General features: G+C 35.3%; 1 long non-coding RNA gene across 1 annotated transcript in view; it reads left to right on the top strand.

The window, feature by feature from the left end:
- The first annotated feature begins 2,704 nt into the window (after nt 1-2,704).
- The window catches only part of LOC116665688, a 92,102-nt gene continuing 75,550 nt past the window's right edge, over nt 2,705-19,256 (top strand). Inside the window, exon 1 of the long non-coding RNA XR_004322321.1 lies at nt 2,705-2,943. This is a non-coding gene — a long non-coding RNA (uncharacterized LOC116665688). The remainder of the gene's footprint in view (nt 2,944-19,256) is intronic.

Here is a 19,256-nt window from a genome sequence, read left to right as displayed (position 1 = left end):
CAACCTAAATGTCCACTGACAGATGACTGGATAAAGAAGTTGTAGTATATTTATGCAATGGAATACTACTCAGCCATAGAAAAGAACAAAATAATGCCATTTGCAAAATGGATGAAACTGGAGATTGTCATTCTAAGTGAAGTAAGCCAGAAAGAGACAGAAAAATACCATATGATATCACTTATATGTGGAATCTAAAAAAAAAAAAAAAAGACACAAGTGAACTTATTTATAAAACAGAAGCAGACTCATAGACATAAAACAGACTGTGGTTACCAGGGAGGAAACAGGGTTCAAAGGGATAAATTAGGAGTTCGAGATTTCCAAATACTAACTATATATAGAATAGATAAACAACAAGTTTCTTCTGTATAGCACAGGGAACTATATTTAATATTTCGTAGTAAACTGTAGTGAAAAAGAATGTCAAAACGAATATATGTATGCATATGTATGACTGAAACATGCTGTACACCAGAAATTGACACATTGTAAACTGACTATACTACAATTAAAACAAAAAAAAGACATAAACAAGCCTTTCACAAATGGGCAAAACTCAAATAGCTCATATTCATTTTAAAAGACAATACCATTAGTACTTGGGGAAATGAATACTTAAATTACAAGATACTACTTCATATCTATATATTATCAAAAACAAAACTCTTTTAATACCAAGTGCTGGTGAAGATGTATAGCAATAGGAACACATATAAACATCTGGTGAGACTGTAAATTAGTATAATTACTTTGAAAAAAATCATTTGGCATTACCTACTAGAGTTAGACGTGAGCTTACTCTAAATTCCATGCATATTATCCCCAGTTAAAACCCCAGAGACATTCTCATGTACAAAAATGAGAAGACATGTAAAAGAATGCTATTTTCATAACATTAGGGAAAAAAAAAAAGACTTGGAAACAGCCCAAATACTCATTGACCAGAGAATAAATACACATGTTGCAGTCATTCCACAGAACATTGCCATTCAACATGAATTAACCAGAGCAACATGCATCAACATGGATGATTCTCATCAACATAGTGTGTTACATAAAGCAAGATGTGAGAAAATAATATACAGTATATTATCATACTGCATATTATATGTATACACATTTCATAAATATCCCAAACTAATTATATTCTTAGGAATACATGCATGCATACTGAAACTGAATGAAAACCAAGGGAACTGGAAACACAAAATCCAGGGTAATATTTAGCAGAGATGCAGGGATCTGTGATGGGGAAGGGAAGAGTGGGGAATTCAGACTTCTTAACATGGGTAGTAACACCCTCTTCTGGGGCATTTCAGAAGTTCATGGTTAGGAGTACACTGTATTGGCATTATTGGACTTCTGAATGTCTTGCTGAATTAAACCCCTTACAAATATAAATTGGGAATATTTTAATTCCTGATAATACTAAGACATTTTTATAAGAAATTACTCTAAAGGCTCAGTAATGTAACAGACCTTATCCAGAGGGAAGCTTAAATGGAATCAAGACATCATCTTGAAACTGTTTAATGTTTTACTCTGCACATGTTACCCACTCATTATATTCTAGCATTTCCAGCTACATCTTTAACTGAAAAAGGTTTCGGGATATAATGCACTGATGGCAGCGTCCTGGGCTAGAGTGAATAATTTTGACACTACAGTTCCAAATACAGTTCTGAAGATCACTTCAGAGACTAGGGTTGACCTCATTTTCTTCTCTTGAGCAGTCTGTAATTTGACTTGAACTGCTATCCCTACATGGTTTTGGGGTAATTTTGTTTGGTTGGTTTTGGCTTTTTTTTTTTTTTTTTTGGCTTTTCCTATCCTAGTAAGTTTGTAATTACTTACCCAAACTTTAGGCTTGGTTTATCTATTTAATTCAGGTGTCCATCCTTGACTCCGTTCCCATATGGAATGGCTCTTAAATATTCTATATCCAAACAAATTCATTGTAAGCATATGAGAAGAAATGTAACTGCTCCATGAGATCTCTAGCGTACCTGTGCCCAAACATCTACAGATTGAAATACGTTTTATTTTACTATACTTTTCTTTCTTTTTCTCTTTATATTAGTTATTTCATTACATTCATTTTATAAAATTGTGTGTAGGTAAGTTTGTTCTGCATTTGATTATCAGATAATGCAATATTTATCATAAAAATGTGTGGTGTACAGACAGGTGGTTGCTTCACTATGATTTATTATACCGCTCCCATAGACCATCACATATGAAATATTTCATAATAAGAAAAAGAATCCTTTTCTTCAAAGAGTACAGGAGCAGTGCAATTTCTGCATATTTTCTTAACTCTGGGGGCAGGGGCAAAGTTCATGAATACACGTGACAGAGAACTATCAACAGACTAAAATTAAAGTCCTATGAAGGAGTGAGGGGACGATCAACATCCTTCTCCACCCACAGCCAGGTGCCGTGGAGGACGAGGAGATGCCGTTTCTAGAAAAGTCTGAAAGTCCTACCTTTTCTTAATCGTCCTTGTAAATAGTAAAAAGAGAGTAATGTATCAGTTCCTTTCCACCCTAGAGTTCATTGTTGAAAACTAGCGGTTCACACACCTGAAATCTCACCTTGCCAAAATCCTTGCGCAGGTTACCACAGTCACGAGGCCGTTCTGACCTGTGGAGAAACACGCAGCGAGCGTGGCGCGCAGGCCAACTGCGCGTGCGCAGACCCTTCCTGCGCGGGAAGCTGGACTTCGCTGTTGTTGCAAGTGGATACATGGCGGGAGGCGGCACGGTCTGAGAGAGTGGCGAAACGAGTCGGGGACCCAGATTTTGGAACTGGGGCCGAGAGTGAAGACATCTGTTATTACTGGAAATGGTTAAGACTGCAGTCCTTAAGCGACCGAAATAAAGATCTTGGAGCACAGAGGAGACAAGGAGAAACGTGACCTTTCTTGGAGCTGCGTCTGAAGTAAGTGCTTAACTACAATGAACATCAGATTCCTAGCTGCGCCATAGAACTACGGCAAATAAGGCAAAGAAGTGATAATGCTTACTAGAACTAGAAGCATGATTTGCAGTTGATAAAACGAGGATAATCTAATAGGCATAATTGACTTTACATCTATTTGCCTGACGTTTTAAAGTTACATAATTTCCCCTCCCCCCCCCCGATTATGTTGGTTAGAGTGATAAATGGAAGCGAAAAGACAGCCAAGAAAAATATTTTATTACGAAAGTATCCTCAGGGCAGGAAAAAGAATCTTTTATTTTGCTGTATGTGCTATTTCTGTTTGAGACAGTCGCAGTACATTATCAGATTTAAATAAAGCCTTCCACTGCCAACATTGAATTCATTTTGCAGCTTGCTTTATCACTAATGAATATCCGATTTTTTGTTTAACATTGGATAATATTTTATTTGAGGGAGAGAGGCTTTTCAAATATTTAAAAATATGAACTGAGGGTTGTTTGTTTATTTTTACAACCTATTATAAAAGTGACACATTTCATGTTATAAATATAGATTCAGTTCTGCTTTCAAGTGAGAAGATTGTCTTCTATCAGGAACATTTCCCAAATGTTTAGAATTCTACTTTGACAGTTTGGCGTTGGGTATCAGAAGACTGGAACTGCAAGCAGTATTGGGATCTGAGGACTAAATTAGAGACTTCTCTCCAAATTAGTGTCTCATAAAATTTGCCAAATGTTAGACTCAAACTCTCTGCAAGATGCATTCAGTCTTGAGACAATTTTGAATATTTAAGCAGTTTTTCTTGGGAGGTGAGAAGGATATGGAATCAGTTGGCCAAACAAGACATTTTTTTCTGTGCTTGGTTAATTGCATACATAATTTTACATGAAGCAAATTAGAACTCTTCTGTTACCAGTTTGACCCATACTGTATTATATAAACCATTGCTCTTGACTTTGCCCAATAATACATTTCTTGCTAAGTACAACTGAAGGTATACAAGATCAAGGATCTTCCTGAATGTTAAATGACATTACCTAAGAGCATGTGGTATTTATCATCCCCTTCCTTTGGTATTCCTATCCAAGATCTGCATATAAGGCAGAGTCCACTAAATGTGAGGGAGACTGGGTATCACATTTACAGCCTATTCAGCACATTTGAGTCACTTTTTTTCTCTCCAGCTTTTTTGAGATATTATTGACTCTAATATATGTAAGTTTAAGTGTACAATGTGATGATTTGATACATGTAAATATTGTAAAATGACTACCACCATAAAGTTAGTTAACACCTTCATCCCATTGTATAGTTACCTTTTTTTTTTTTAGTGGTGTTAACTTTTAAAATCTACTCTCTTAACAAGTTTCAAGTATATAATACAGTATTGTTAATTATAGTCACCATTAGAGCCCCAGAATTTTCATTTATAGCTGTGAGTTTGTACCCTTTGACCATCTCTTCATTTCCTCCTCCTTGCCCTGCACCAATGCCTAGCCCCTAGCAACCACCATTGTACTCTCTATGTCCGTAAATTCAGCTGTTTTAGATTCCACATACAAGTAAAAATATACATTATTTGTCTTTCTCTGTCTGATTTATTTCACTTAGGATAGTACCCTCAAAGTCCATCCGTGTCATTGCAAAAGGCAGGATTTCCTTCCTTTTTTACAGTTGAGTAATATTCCATTGTGTGTGTGTGTTTGTGTGTGTGTACCACACTTTCTTTTTTCACCTATTGATGGACATTTAGCTTGTTTCCATGTCTTAGCTATTGTGACTAATGCTACTATGAACATGAGAGTACAGATAACTCTTTGTGATAGTGTTTTCATTTCCTTCAGGTATATACCTAGAAGTGGAGTTGCTAGCTCATATAGTAATTTTATTTTCAGTATTTTGAGAAACCTCTGTACTGTTTTCCATAGTAGCGGTACAAAATTACATTCCCATCAACAGTGCACAAGCATTCTCTTTTTTCCACGGACTTGCCAATGCTTGTCTCTTGCCTTTTTAATAATAACTATTCTAACAGGTATGAGGTGATATGTCATTGTAGTTTTAATTTTCATTTCCCTGATGATTAGTAATGTCAAGCATCTTTTCACATACCTGTTAGCCAATATGTGTGTTTTCTTTGGAAAAATTTTTATTCAGGTCATTTGCCCATTTTAAAATCAGATTGTTTGTTCTGTTTGCTATTAAGTTACATGAGTTATTTGTGTATTTTGGATATCAACCTCTTAACAGATAATTTGCAAATTTTTTTTCTATTCTGTATGTTGCTTTATTTTGCTGCTTATTTCTTTTACTGTGCAGGTTTTTAATGTTATATAGTCCCACTTGTTTATTTTTGCTCTTGTTTCTTACACTCTTGGTGTCATAACCAAAAAGTTTCGTCATAACCAAAAAGTTTCGCCAAGACCAATGTCAAGCGTTTTCTTTTGAGAGTTTTACAGTTTCAGTCTTAAATTTATTTCAAGTTAAGTCTTTGATTTATTTCAAGTTAATTTTTGTGAGTGGGGTTAGATGGGGATCCAGTTTCATTCTACTGCATGTGGTTGTCCAGTTTTCCTACCACCGCTGATTGGAGAGACTGTCCTTTCCCCACTGAGTGTGCTTGGCTCCCTTGTCAAATGTCAGTTGACCATATATGTAGTTTATTTCTGGGATCTCCATTTAGTTCCATGGGTCTATAGGTCTATTTTCATGCCAGTACCATATTGATTTGATTACCATAGCTTTGTAAAAACATTTAAAATCAGAAATTGTGATGCTTCCAGCTTTGTACAGTTGACCCTTGAACAACTTGCTTTGAATTATGCAGGTCCACTTATATGCAGATATTTTTCAGTAGTAAATGCTGCAGTACTACATGGTCCATGTTTGCTTGAATCTACAGATGCAGAGGAACCTCATCTAAGGAGGGCCAGTGATAAGTTATAGTCAGATTAACACTCTGCTTTATTCAAGGGACACATGTACTTCTTTTCAGGATCGCTTTGGCTACATGCTTTTTCTATTTCTGTGAAAGATGTCATTGGAATTTTTATAGAGCTTGCATTGAATCTGTAGATTGCTTTGGGTAGTATGGGCATTTTAGCAATATATATTCTTCTGATCCATGAACATGAGATATCTTTCCATTTATTTCTATCTTCTTCAATTTCTTTCATAAATGTCTTGATTTTTAGTATACAGACTTTTCACCTCCTGGGTTAAATTTATTCCCAAGTATTTTATATCTTCGATGCTATTGTAAATAGAATGTTTATTTCTTTTTCAGATAGGTCTTTGTTAGCATATAGAGTGATGTTTGTATGTTAATTTTGTATCCTGCTTTTTCTGAACTTTGTTAATTAGTTCTAACAGCTTTTTTGGTGGAGTTTTTAGGGTTCTCTCTATATAAGATGATATCATCCTGCAAACACAGACGGTTTTACTTCTTTATGATTGGTTGCCTTTTATTTCTTTTTTTTGCCTGATTGCTCTAAGACTTCCAGTATTATGTTAAATAGGCCTAATGAGAGTAGGCACCCTTGTCTTTTTCCTGATCTTAATGGGAAAGCTTTCAACCTTTCACTATTGAGTATGTTGTTTGTTGTGGGTTTCTCATATATAACCTTTATTATGTTAAGGTACTTTCCTTCTGCACGCAACTTGTTAAGAGTTTTTATCTTAAATAGATGTTGAATTTAGTCAAGTGCATTTTCTGCAGCTGTTAAGATGATCATAGGATTTTAATTTTTTATTCTATTAATCTAGTGTATCACATTTATCAGTTTGCATATGTTGAACCATTCTCATGTCCCAGGAATGAATCCACTTGATTATGGTGTGTGATTCTTTTAATGTACTGTTGAATTTGGTTTACTAGTATTTTGTTAAAGAGTTTTTACTTACATAAAACCTCATAGATATAAGTCTATTTTATACTAATAACTTTGCATACAAAACTTTACCCTTCTATTTCCCCACCATAACTTACGTTTTTCATGTCATAATTTACCTGTTTTTATATTGCGTATTCATTAACAAATAATTGTAGCTATAGTTTTTAAAATTATTTTTATCCTTTAAACTTTTATAGTAAAGTGATTAATATATCACCATATTACAGTACTAGAATATTCTGAATTTGACTGCATACTTTCTTTTACCAACATGTTTTATATTTTCATATGTTTTCTTGAAGAACTTTCAGCATTTCTTATAAAGAGGTCTTACGATGATGAAAACCCTCAGCTTTTGTTTTTTGAGGAAAGTCTTTATCTCTCCATTGTTGAATGACAGCTTTGCCAGGTAAAGATTCTTGAATAGCATTTTTTGTTTCTTTCAGCACTGTCAATAAATCATCCTATTCTTTCTTGATTTGCAAGATTTCTGCTAAGCAATGTACTAATAGCCTTATAGAAATTCCCTTATATGTGAGAAATTATTTTTCTCTTGATGTTTTTAAATTTTTCTCTTTGTCTTTAGACAGTTTTATTATAATGTATCTTGGACAAGATTGCTTCAGGTTGAAACTTTGGGATGACATATTAGCTCCATGAACTTAGATATCTAAATCTCTCCCCAGACTTGGGTAGTTATCAGCCATTATTTTTTAAATAAGCTTTCTGTTCCTTTCTCCCTCCCTTCTCCCTCTGGGTCTCCAATAATGCATAGATTGTTTATTTCAATGGTATGCCATAACTCACTTTCTTTTTTTTTTTTTTTTTTTGCTCCTCTGACTCTATGATTTCAAATGACCTGTCTTTCAGTTCCTAATTTTCTTCTGCTTCGTGGAGTCTGTTGAAGCTCTCTATTGAATTCTTCAGCTCAGTCATTGTAGTCTTGAATTCTAGGATTTCTGCTTGATTTTTTAAATAGTTCCTTTTTTGTTAAATTTCTCATTTTATCATGCGTTGTTTTCCTAATTTCACATAGTTATTTGTGTTTTCTTGTAGCTTACTGCATTTCTTTTAGAGGATTATTCTGAGTTCTTTTCCAGACAGTTCATAGATCTCCATTTCTTTGGGGTTAATCATTAGAGTGTTACTAGTTTCCTTTGGTGCTGTTTTGTTTCCTCAGTTATTCGTGCTCCTTGTGGCCTGACATCGGTGTGTGCACATTTGAGGACGTAGCTTCCTCTTCTAGTCTTTACAGAGTGGCTTTAGCAGGCAAAGTCCTTTACCAGTCAGCCCATCCAGAGATTCTGGGAGGGCTGTCTGATGGTGTCCACAGGTGGGCTTGCTGCTGGAGTCCTTGGGTGACCTGGTGCTGGGTTAGGTCAGAAGCCTGGAATGGTAGTAGTCAGCCTGGCACTGGGCCCTGTCAGGACCCCAGATTCACAGGTTCTCCCCTGGAGCTTGTGCCAATGGGCTTGATTGGGTTCCTGAGGTCACACTCACTGCTCAGGGCCACAATAGAGGACCAGTGCTGGGGGGAGCCAGGAACTTGGGTTTCCTGGAGCCATGGAGTTGGCTTTCAAGGGTGGGGGTTGGGTGCTTGGGGCCGCTGGATCTGCCTGGGGCTGCAGGTGCTGGCAGGTGCTGGAATGGATTGAAGGGTGAAAGCTGTTTGGAAGCTGCTTGGGCTGCCGAAGTAGGCAGGCCTTGGAGTGAGCCAGGATCTGGGCCCTGGGGTTCCACTGGGAGCAAGCCCACAGGGAATCACTTGCAGTAGTTGGCAGGGTGGACCTGGGGTCCGTGGTGAAGTCCAGTGCTCACGTTACTGTTCTTCCATGGGAAAGTTGTCTCTCTCTAAGCTGGACTGTCTGAGCATGAGGGAGAGGAAATGGAGGCAGTGTGACTCTATCTTTTCTACCCTTTCAACATGTCTTTTCTTATTTCTGTGCTTCACACAGGTGCTGTAATCCCTCACCTGGAGTCCATTGCTCTTGTGAAGGTTTTTTCTGCAGACAGTCGTTCAAACTGATGTTTGCAGGGGGTTGGGGAACAAGGGGTGGAAATTTCCATGCCTTTTGCTGATATCACTCTGACCAACTATATCTTTCCAACAATATATAATCTTATGAATAAGAATACAGTTGTAGGTAAATGCTTTTTTGGTTCTTTCTCCAAAAGTGAAAATAGTTCATCTTTCAGCTTTGCATCTCACTGGCTGCTGGTCTTTGGATATGATTATGATCAGTGTCTTAATTTCATTATGTGCAAAATAAGTGTCTGCATAAATGACTTCCACAGATTTTATAACCACAGCATAGTCTGTATTGTTTGGCAAGAGGTTTGCTTTCTATTTATAAAGAAAGTAAAGAGCTATGGTAGAGAATTACAGTGTATTTGAAAGAAAGAAGAGTTTGAGGTCAGCCAAAGAGGGGGTGTGATTAGACAGGAGGCCACAAAGGAAACAAGAGACGTAAATTATAACTCTTCTTTATAAATTGACATAACCCTGTGATCTTTCTGTGTAATGTGGGATTTTATGTTAAAGAGCTTTTAAATCTGGCCTCTGTCATGGAAACTCTGAGAAATAAAGCCAAAACAAATTTTCACAAGAATAGGCATAGGGACAACAGACAAAAGAAAGAGGCAGGAAGAATCCCAGACAAACAAGAAATAATTTTCCTTCAAATAAAAACTACAATACATAGCATTTGCAATATACATAGCATTCAAACATTCCTAGAGCTGGGAACAAAATGCCACTAAATTATTTTACGTAGTATGTAGTTACTTAAAGTGGATACCTAGGTCAAAAGTTTTTTTACTTCCACATCCCAGCACTGTGCCTAAACTAAGCAGTCCTGAAAATGTAACTTCATGAATGGGAATTATCTAGCTTGTATCTCTACAATAGCAATGTACCTGAATAAGAAATTGGACTTCTGAAGATTCTTTATGGGGGGAGGAGAGGAATCCTGAGTTTACAATGTAGTATTTTTAAAGAAAGGGAAAATTGTACAAAGACATTTGTGGTGCCAATTTTTAAAGCATCTGTGCAGATGCACTGTCGCTTTTAAATCAGGAGTCTGTAGACTGAAAATGATTCCTTTTGGTTCAGAGACCCTAACTTAGAAGAGTGATAAAACCTGGTGGACCCTGAAAGAGTGCAGTTTGTTGAATAGTTCACATGTACGTTCAGAATAGTGTCAATTGAGGGTTATAAAATGGTTATACTGACATTGATTTTTTTGTTTTTGTTTTTTACCTCCTCAGAAGTGAACTCATTAGTTCTCTTAATAGAATAAATAATAAGTAAATAAAGGATGAAAAATTCCATTTATGAAATGCCTACAGTGGGTCATTCACTGTGTTAAACCCTTTGCCTACATTGCCATTTAAATCTTCTATTACATTTTGAGACATGATTATTCCCATCTATACTGAAATAAACTTGTCTGAGACCACATTAAAAATAAGTTGGGCAGGGGACAGGTATAGCTCAGTGGTAGAGTACGTGCACAAGGTCCTGGGTTCAATCCCCAGTGCCTCCATTAAAGAACTTAAACTAAATACATAAATAAACTTATTTACCTACCCCCTAAAAAACCAAACAAACAAAAAATAAGGGCAGAGCTTGGGTTTGAGATCAAATTCCTCTGATGCAGTCAGCACTCATATCTTCTGTGCTGTATTTGTGGTCATAGCTATAAGACCCTGCTAGGACTAGTTTCTAGATTTTACTACTAAATTAATTATGTCTAGATGAACTAGTTAACTAGTTATTACTCACTGCCTCTTCTTGGCCTGAAAAACGAGGGCAAATAGTTCTTGCCTACTTCTGAGCCATGTTCTGATGCTCCAGTAATGTTTCTGGGCTGCTTTGAATCCTTCTTTAGGTATTAATGGAAATTTTATCCTTCGAATAGGATGGATAGTTTGAGGGTCCTTTTTGCTTCCATGAAGAGAATTTTAACTACTTACAATTGAAGTTCAAGTCCCCTTACAGTTCAATATGCTATTCTTGGATATGTCACCCACTGAGCTCAGTATCATTTGGATCCAGAATTTTATCTGAAGATAAATAGCAAATTGAGTACTTTACAAAATGCTTTACGAGCTCAAAATATAATTATTATCAATTTTAGCAATCAGCCTATTTCAGCCGTGCTAGTGTTTCATTGCTATACTCATAGATTTTTCCTGATCTTATCTCTCATTTTCACTGACCTTGAGCATGTTAATATTAGGTGAAAGCTATATATAGCATAATCCTCAATAACTACAACATAATTGTGTTGATCTGGAAATCTCAGGGTATTTAATTCTAATTCTTAATAAAAGCCATTAATTAAATTTAACAATTCATAAGGGAAAATATATGTGAAAGTGTGGCTACCCTAAACCAGGGTATTGCTCACAATAGGCTACTTTATACCATGGTAATTAATTAAGCCCTAAATCCTGATGCATTGTCAAAATGAAGGTTTATTTCTTGCTCATACTACATGTTCATGACAGTTTGTTGGGGTGGGGAGGGGAGCTGTGCTCCACATTGTCAGGCAGGGACCCAGATTGGTGGAGGCTCCGGCATTGTGTAGCTGCATCGAAAATGAAGGAATCTTGCTTCTGTGGAATGGCTTGAATCTTTTACAGGTTTTTCACTGCTTCAGCACTTGAAGTCACACAGGTCACCGGACTAAAATTTCACTGGTCAGAGCTAGTCATAAAACTCCACGTAACTGTAAGGATGTGAGGAAATGTGGAAGCAAATGAAATGCTTGATGAAGTTGATTGTCGTTTCCGCAAACAGCAACTACTGAACCTGTGTCTACCTAGCCAGCTTTTAAGAGCCCCGTAAAAAAAAACATGGATTCTTTGGAGTTGCTACCAGCAACACAAGCCATTCTTAAACATAGCTACTAAATTCACTTCTGAATGGCACGTCCTTGCTCCTTCCTTATTTAAGGCACGTTACAGTGCCATACGCTGCATGGTTTTCCTCTGACACAGGCCGTAATAACCCACAGTACAGTGTAGAAAACCAGGACTTGTAGAGATCAAGTAAACATCCTAAAGCAACAAAGCTAGTAAGCAGTAAAATTGTGATTCTAAACTGGGGTTGTCTGAATATGAGACTCTTTCTGGCAACTGAAATGGCCTTCCTTCATGTCACAACAGACTTAGATTTATGCAGCTTCAAAGGAGATAGGCACTGGTATTTTCTTTTCCATGCACTAGCTCCTTCCTGAACTAAAACAACTACCAGATCTCAGCCGTAATAGCATCATAATAACTGATCTCTTTTCAGACTTGGAAAGGAGAATACTAATCTGTCATGATTCTAGAAACAAGTAACATCACGTGTAAGAAACTGAGCTTCAGTCAAAAGATGATGTGAAGTAGATGGTCCTTGCATCATACAAGGTCATTAGTAAAAATTTAGAGACTTCTTTAACATAAGCCAATACATATTTTGGTGCATAATATTCTTACCAAGACCTACATTTGAAAACCCTGAGTCTAGTCATTTTCAGGTTCCTTCATTTGGAAATGTATTTCCCTTTAAACACATCCTTTGGAATCTACGGGATAATCTAGCTAAAATACAGGAAATAAAAATTCAGTGGCATGCTAACTATGACCATTGTTTGAGATGTGTTAAATTTAGAGAAACTCAGAACTTTTCCTCTAATAAAAGAAAATATTTATTGTTTTAATTTTGACAGGTTTATGTCTGAACTATTATACTCTACTTGCTTCCAGTAATTCTTTCTTTTGTTTTCTTTTTCATTTTTTTATCAATTTTTTTAAGGGGGGAGGTAATTAAGTTTCTTTATTTATTTCTGATGGACGTACTGGGGATTGAACCCAGGGCCCCATGCATGCTGACACTCTGCCCCTGAGCTATACCTGCACCCCTACTTCCAGTAATTCTTTAAACATTAAGTTGTGTCTTGAAATGATTGTTAGGAGCAGGCTTTATAAGAGTGTATAGATCACTTCAAAACACTGATACAGAGAACTGTCAAGAAATTTATTTTTTAAACATATTTTGAGTCTAAACTATTTCTCCTTAAAACATATTCACAGCTAGGAATGTCTGTTCATCCCTGTTTTGGTTACTGGGCTTACAAATCAGATTGTTTCCAGAGCCCTAAGAGATCAGTGTTCGGATTCTAATACGTTATTATTCCACTTATCTAGGAACCGACTACTTAGTAACATCAAACATCCAGAGTCCAAAAAACAAAAAGGTGCCTGACCAGCTAAACTATATAATACAAAACATACTAATTTATTTAAGGAGGATCTAATCTGGGACATACTCAGAGCCTCTTTGTTCATGTTTTAGGTAGAATTTTACTGTAGTCTATAGTGTGATTAACTAATTCAATAAGTAGGAGGTAGGAAATTTTTAAAGAGAGAAGAGTTACAGAGGCAGGTGGGTTCCTCTTCTTTTATGTATATTTTTTGTTGCTACACATATAGCTGTGGCCAGAGTAAGAGTCAAAGTCAAAGGTTGAGACTTGTATCTGCCATAAAGTGCAGGTATTGCCAGGATGTTCTTATCATGACAGGTGTACTTTAGTACTAGTGTGGTGGTAGGGAAAGGGGTGGAGGTGAATAGACATGGGTCAGGCAGTTAGGTAAACACTGGGGCTTACAGGATGCATTGGGCAGAATGAGGGGAACAGGCATGGGAGGGCTGAAATAGAAATCATATAGTGTAACACGGAAGTTAGATTTTTTTCTGGAATATATATGTATGCCTGTGTTTGTTTTACAGAGAACAAAACCTTTGAGGGATTAACAATTCATAGCTAAGTTTATGAAAGAGCCTTTTTTGCTCTCATCACAATTTGCTAAATCAAGACAGGAAGCACCCAATACCCTGACATTAAATTGAAAGATGTATGTATATTCAGAAATTGTGTTTATCTTTCCCTTTCTTCATTTCCTAACAGATATTATCAGCACTAAATCCTGTGCTGAAATCAATTTTTTTTCCTAAAAAAAAAAAGCTTTTTTATGGACAGGGAAATAGCATAGAGCTAATGCAAGAAAAAAGAAAATGTGAGACCTTAAGTTCCTATGTGTCAAAACCAATAACTTGAGATTTTTTTAAAAGTACAGTTTTCATTAATGATGTCTGAAGTGTTCTGAGCATTGAAATTTTGTCATATACCCATATGGCAGAAATAAATAAATACTCCTATATTTATACATATATCTCTGTAATTTTGATATTGGTGGATTAGGACCAGTCCTTCTGTTGATAACTAGAAAAGCTGACATGAATATATATGCTTAAATGTTTGTGGAGTTATCAATGAACAGTCAGAATAGTAAAGAATTGGACATTCTTTATTAGTGAAAAATGGTCAAAGTACTTAAATACATAAATATGAAATAAAAAATACCTAGACATTCTTAAAATAGAAAAAACAGGAAAGGAAAAAGTAGAACTATCATTATGTGTGGATAGCATGATTCTATACACAGAAAACCCTAAAGACTTCAGCAAAAAAATGTTAGAACTAATAAATGAATTCAGTAAGGTTGCAGGCTGCAAAATTAATATACAAAAATCTGTTGCATGTCTATACACTAATAACAATTTTCAGAAAGAGGAGCCAAGGAAACACTCCTATTTATAATTGCGTCAAAAAGAATAAAATACCTAGGAATAAATTTAACCAAAGAGATGAAAGATTTGTACACAGAAAACTACAAGACAATGATAAAGGAAATTGAAGACACAAATAAATGGAGAGATATTCTGTGTTTGTGGATTGTAAGAATTCATAGTGTTAAAATGTCCATACTACCCAAAGCCATCTATAGATTCAATGATTCCTATCAAAATACCAGTGAGATTTTTCACAAAACTAAAACAAAGAAGTCTAAAATATATATGGAACTACAGAGGACCCTGCATAGCCAAAGATGACCTTGAGAAACAACAGAGCTGGGGGTATCACACTCTCTGGTATCAAACTATACTGTAAAGCTACAGTAATCAAAACAGTGTGGTATTGATCTAAAACAAACACATAGGTCAATGAAACAGAATAGAGAGAATAGAGAGAAATAAACCAAGACTTATATGGTCAATTAATTTACAACAAAGAAGGCAAGAATATATACTGGAGAAAGGACAGTCTCTTAATAAAAGGTGTTGGGAAAACTGGACAACTACATGCAAAAGAATAAAACTGACCACTGTCTTAACACTGTATGTAAAAATTAACTCAAAATAAATTGAAGACTTGAATGTAAGACCTGAAACCATAAAAATCCTAGAAAAAAACATAGGCAGTAAGCTCCTTGACATTGCTCTTAGTAATGCTTTTTAGAAATGACTCCAAAGGCAAAGGCAACAAAAGAAAAAAGTGAACAAATGAAAGTGTATTGAATTAAAAAGCTTCTGTACAGCAAAGGAAACCATGAACAAAATGAGAAGGCAACCTACTGAATGGAAGAAGATATTTGCAGATCATATATCCAATAAGGGCTTAATATCCAAAATATATAAAGAACTTGTATAACTCAATAACAACAACAACAACAACAACAACAACAACAACAACAACAACAACAACAACAACTAAAAACCAGTCTGATTGAACAGTGAGCAGAGGACCTGGGATAGACTTTTTTCTAAAGAAGACATACAGGTTGTCCACAGGTAAATGAAGAGATGCTCAACATCACAGGTCATCAGGGAAATGCAAATCAAAATCAGGAAATATTACCTCACACTTGTCAGAATGGCTATTACCAAAAAATAAAAATAAAAAAGGAAAAAAAAATCCAAATGAAAAACAAGAAATAGCAAGTGTTGGTGAGGATACAGAGAAAAGGAAGCCCTTGTGCACATTGGTAGGAATGTAAATTGGTGCAATCACTCTGGAAAGCAGTATGGAGGGTCAAAAAAATTAAAATAAATAATTTAAAAAATAAATAATTAAAAATAAATAATTTTAAAAAATGGTCCAATGATTCCACTTCTGGGTATCTACCTGGAGAAAATAAAAAAACTAATTTGAAAAGATATATGCACCACTATGTTCACTGCAGCACTATTTATAATAGCCAAGATATGGAAACAACCTAAGTGTCCATCAGTAGATGAATGGATAAAGAAGATGTCATATATATATATATATAATATATATATGAATACTAAGCCATAAAAAAGAATGAAATCTTGCCCTTCAAGACAGGAGAGATGGACCTAAAGGGTATTATATTCAGTGATACAAGTCAGACAGAGAAAGCCAAATAATGTATAATCTCACTTATATGTGGAATATGAAAACCAAACTAAACCAAACCAAACCCAGGCTCAAGGATACAGAGAACAGACTGGGGGTTGTCAGAGAATAGGGAGGTTGTGGGGTGGTAAAATGAGTGAAGGAGATCAAGAGGTTAAAACTTCCTGTTTATAAAATAAGTAAGTCATGGGGATGTAATGTAGAGCATGGAGAATACATTCAATAATACTGTATTAACTTTGTATGGTGACAGATGGTAACTGTGGTGATCATTTCACAAAGTATACATACATTGACATCAGGGAGTAAATTCTACAAAGATAGGAACCTTATCTTTTTTCTCACTACTATATTTCTAGCATTTAGAGCAATGCCTTACATATAGTAGGCATTAGATAAAAATTTGATGAATGAATGGATGGACCACAATACAAACTATTGTGCCAATCTCTTTACTCTTTGATTATTTCTTTAGACTAGATTTATCAGTGATCACCTAATGTAACACATTGTGATCAACTTATGCTTTGATTTTTTGGTTGTTTGTTTAATTTTTAGCTATAGTAAATCTAGCGGCCACTGTATTTCAACTTTGGCCTAAGAAATGGTCTTATCTTGTTTGTTTAATTGCCTTGCCTCATTAGAAATGAATTTTTATTTTAATGTAACTGTATGTTATACTCTTAAGAAGAATTAAGGTCAAAATTTGAAGAACTGCTTCAATAATAAGTTTAAATTGCTACATCATTTTATGACCTCCCCATTTCCACCATTTAGCCCATGTTTTTTACTGCCTTTAAAATGTTTGTTTTTATTGCTTTTAAAGTTTCCCTTGAGGCCAGAGAACATTTATTGCCCTTAACTGTCCTCAGTCATATTTCTTAGCAGGAATCTTAAAGAGAGGGAGAAGAATGAAGATATTGTCCATTTTGAGAAACTAGATTCTACTTTCCCTTATAAAATTATACTCATCAGTTTACCAAACTTTCATTGAGCACCTACAGAGTCCTGGGTCCTTGATGAGGGTCAAAGAACAAAGACTGAAAAAGATTTCCTACCTTCAAGTACCTCATAGCCTAGTAAGGAAACTTAATAGTTTTAAAATGAATCAGGGAACATTAATTCATTCTTGATTTAATGGTTTGTTCTGTGAGAAAATATTATTCATAACTTGGGAAAGAAAAAAATTATTAGATGTTCTTTCGGTGAAGTGCTGGGCTTGACTTTGACTGGGCTGTTCTGCAACTCTATTAGGGCAGAGGTTAACTTATAGATTTTGTTCGGCAGAGGTCCTGTCTGGTGGAAAAATAACTCTCAAAGTTTATTTCTTCTCGAGACATTAACCGATTTCATTACCCATATACCTTATTTTAACATTCCTTTATTAAATCATGCATATATCTACGACACTGGTGTGCTGGATCCGTCTCAGACTGGCTTATGAGAACCAATTATTTAATTTTCAAGAATTTTGAAAGCTCATTGACTTCTCGTTGGTACCTTAAAATCAGCCATGCTTGGAGTACCTGGACTACAAAAACTGACAGCTACTACAAGTCAGGGGTTTTTATTTGTTTCCTGGAAAACCAGTTGAACCAGTTTTAATCTTTTATTGGTTCCCTCATTAATTGATGAATTAAATTCAACTGGTGATTTAAATAAAAATTTTGACATGTTCATTTTATGTCTTTAATGGTTTTTAATTTGTTTTAAAATTATACTCTTAATAGTTAATGTCAATTGCCTTTCTCAGGAATTGTTTGAGCCATCATTCTACTATGTAAAAGAACTTGATTTTTCCCTGTCACTGGAACAAACACAAAGAGATAGCTCAAGGTGGCCTGTTTTAGGAGGACAATCTAAAAGCTTATAACTGGTAATAGTTTATCTTAACCACAGGTTAAGAGCAGGCAAAATAATGTACAATTCCAATACTGATAAACAGTTGAATGACCTAAATTCACCAACCTGACTTTGCAGAGTAAGGTCTCATTCCCTTTTAATGTATGGGTTGATTGCCAGGAAATTACCATTTTCAGTGTGTTCCCAGCTATTTCTGAGGATTTCATTTACTAGTTCAGTTGAGCCTCTGAAGATGTTAATTCAAATCTTTACTACTTATAAGAGAGATAACTACTAGTTAAAGAGTTTGGTTGTTCTCTTATATAAAGGTTCAAAAAACTCAGTCTTGGCTTAACCATAACAACTTACTCATCATTTTTACAGAGCAGTTTAAAAGAATATATCACTTTGGAGAACTAAAAAAAAAAAGTCTTGCGAGATGATCAAATATAGGTCTTATTATCCTCATTTTACAGATAAGAAAACGAAGAACTAAAGGCCTTATCTTGGGAAATGTCCCATGCTGTATGGGACAATTATGAAATGACCTTGTTGTGGCGTTCTCTTTAAAATGTGGAAAACAGAATACAAACTGTTTAAGTGAATAGAAAATAGTTTCATAGCACTAAGTTAAAAAGTATGCAAACATTATGTGTACAAGCGTCACAAGACCAAGATTGAAGCTAAAGTTAGGTTCTTAAATTGTTTTATTTTCTGAGCATATTCAGCTAACAACTCATAATTACCGAATCTGGCAAGCAGTGAAAATATTGGGTGATTTAAGATGCTTAGTTTGTATGTTTAGATTTTTAATTTGGGGATTTGCCATGGAGCAAGTTCTTGGCTCTTGATGGAAGTTTCAGTGTTCTTCAGCTATACTCTTAATTAGGTACATGGATTTCTTTTTGGTTTGGTCATTTGACAGTAAATTTTTTTTTTTTTTCACTTTGAGGTTTTTGCTGACGTTTTCACATCACCAGTTGAATTTTTTTTTTTAAGTCACTATTGTGTTTTTCACAGTTGGATGTTGATTGTGGCTTTTGAAATAATTGTCTAATGAAGCTGAGTTATTTTAAAGCTTTCATTGAGTAAAAATGCTTTTGGTAGCTAAGGTAATTTCAGGGAAGCTCTTTGATGAGGACTTTGCTGTTTGGGCTTATAAGTTTCTGAGGGAATAAAAGGCTCAGTGGAGGTAAGTTTGGCTAAAACCTTCCTCTTTTGCTTCACTTTGCACATAGAAAATACGGTTGTAGTAAGGCCAGCTTCATAGACAGCCCTGAAAAATATAATTGTTATTGGAGTG

The sequence above is a fragment of the Camelus ferus genome, chromosome 1 (genome assembly GCF_009834535.1).
Source record: "Camelus ferus isolate YT-003-E chromosome 1, BCGSAC_Cfer_1.0, whole genome shotgun sequence".
In the NCBI taxonomy this organism is placed as follows: Eukaryota; Metazoa; Chordata; class Mammalia; order Artiodactyla; family Camelidae; genus Camelus; species Camelus ferus.
This window is presented reverse-complemented; position numbering and strand designations above follow the sequence as displayed.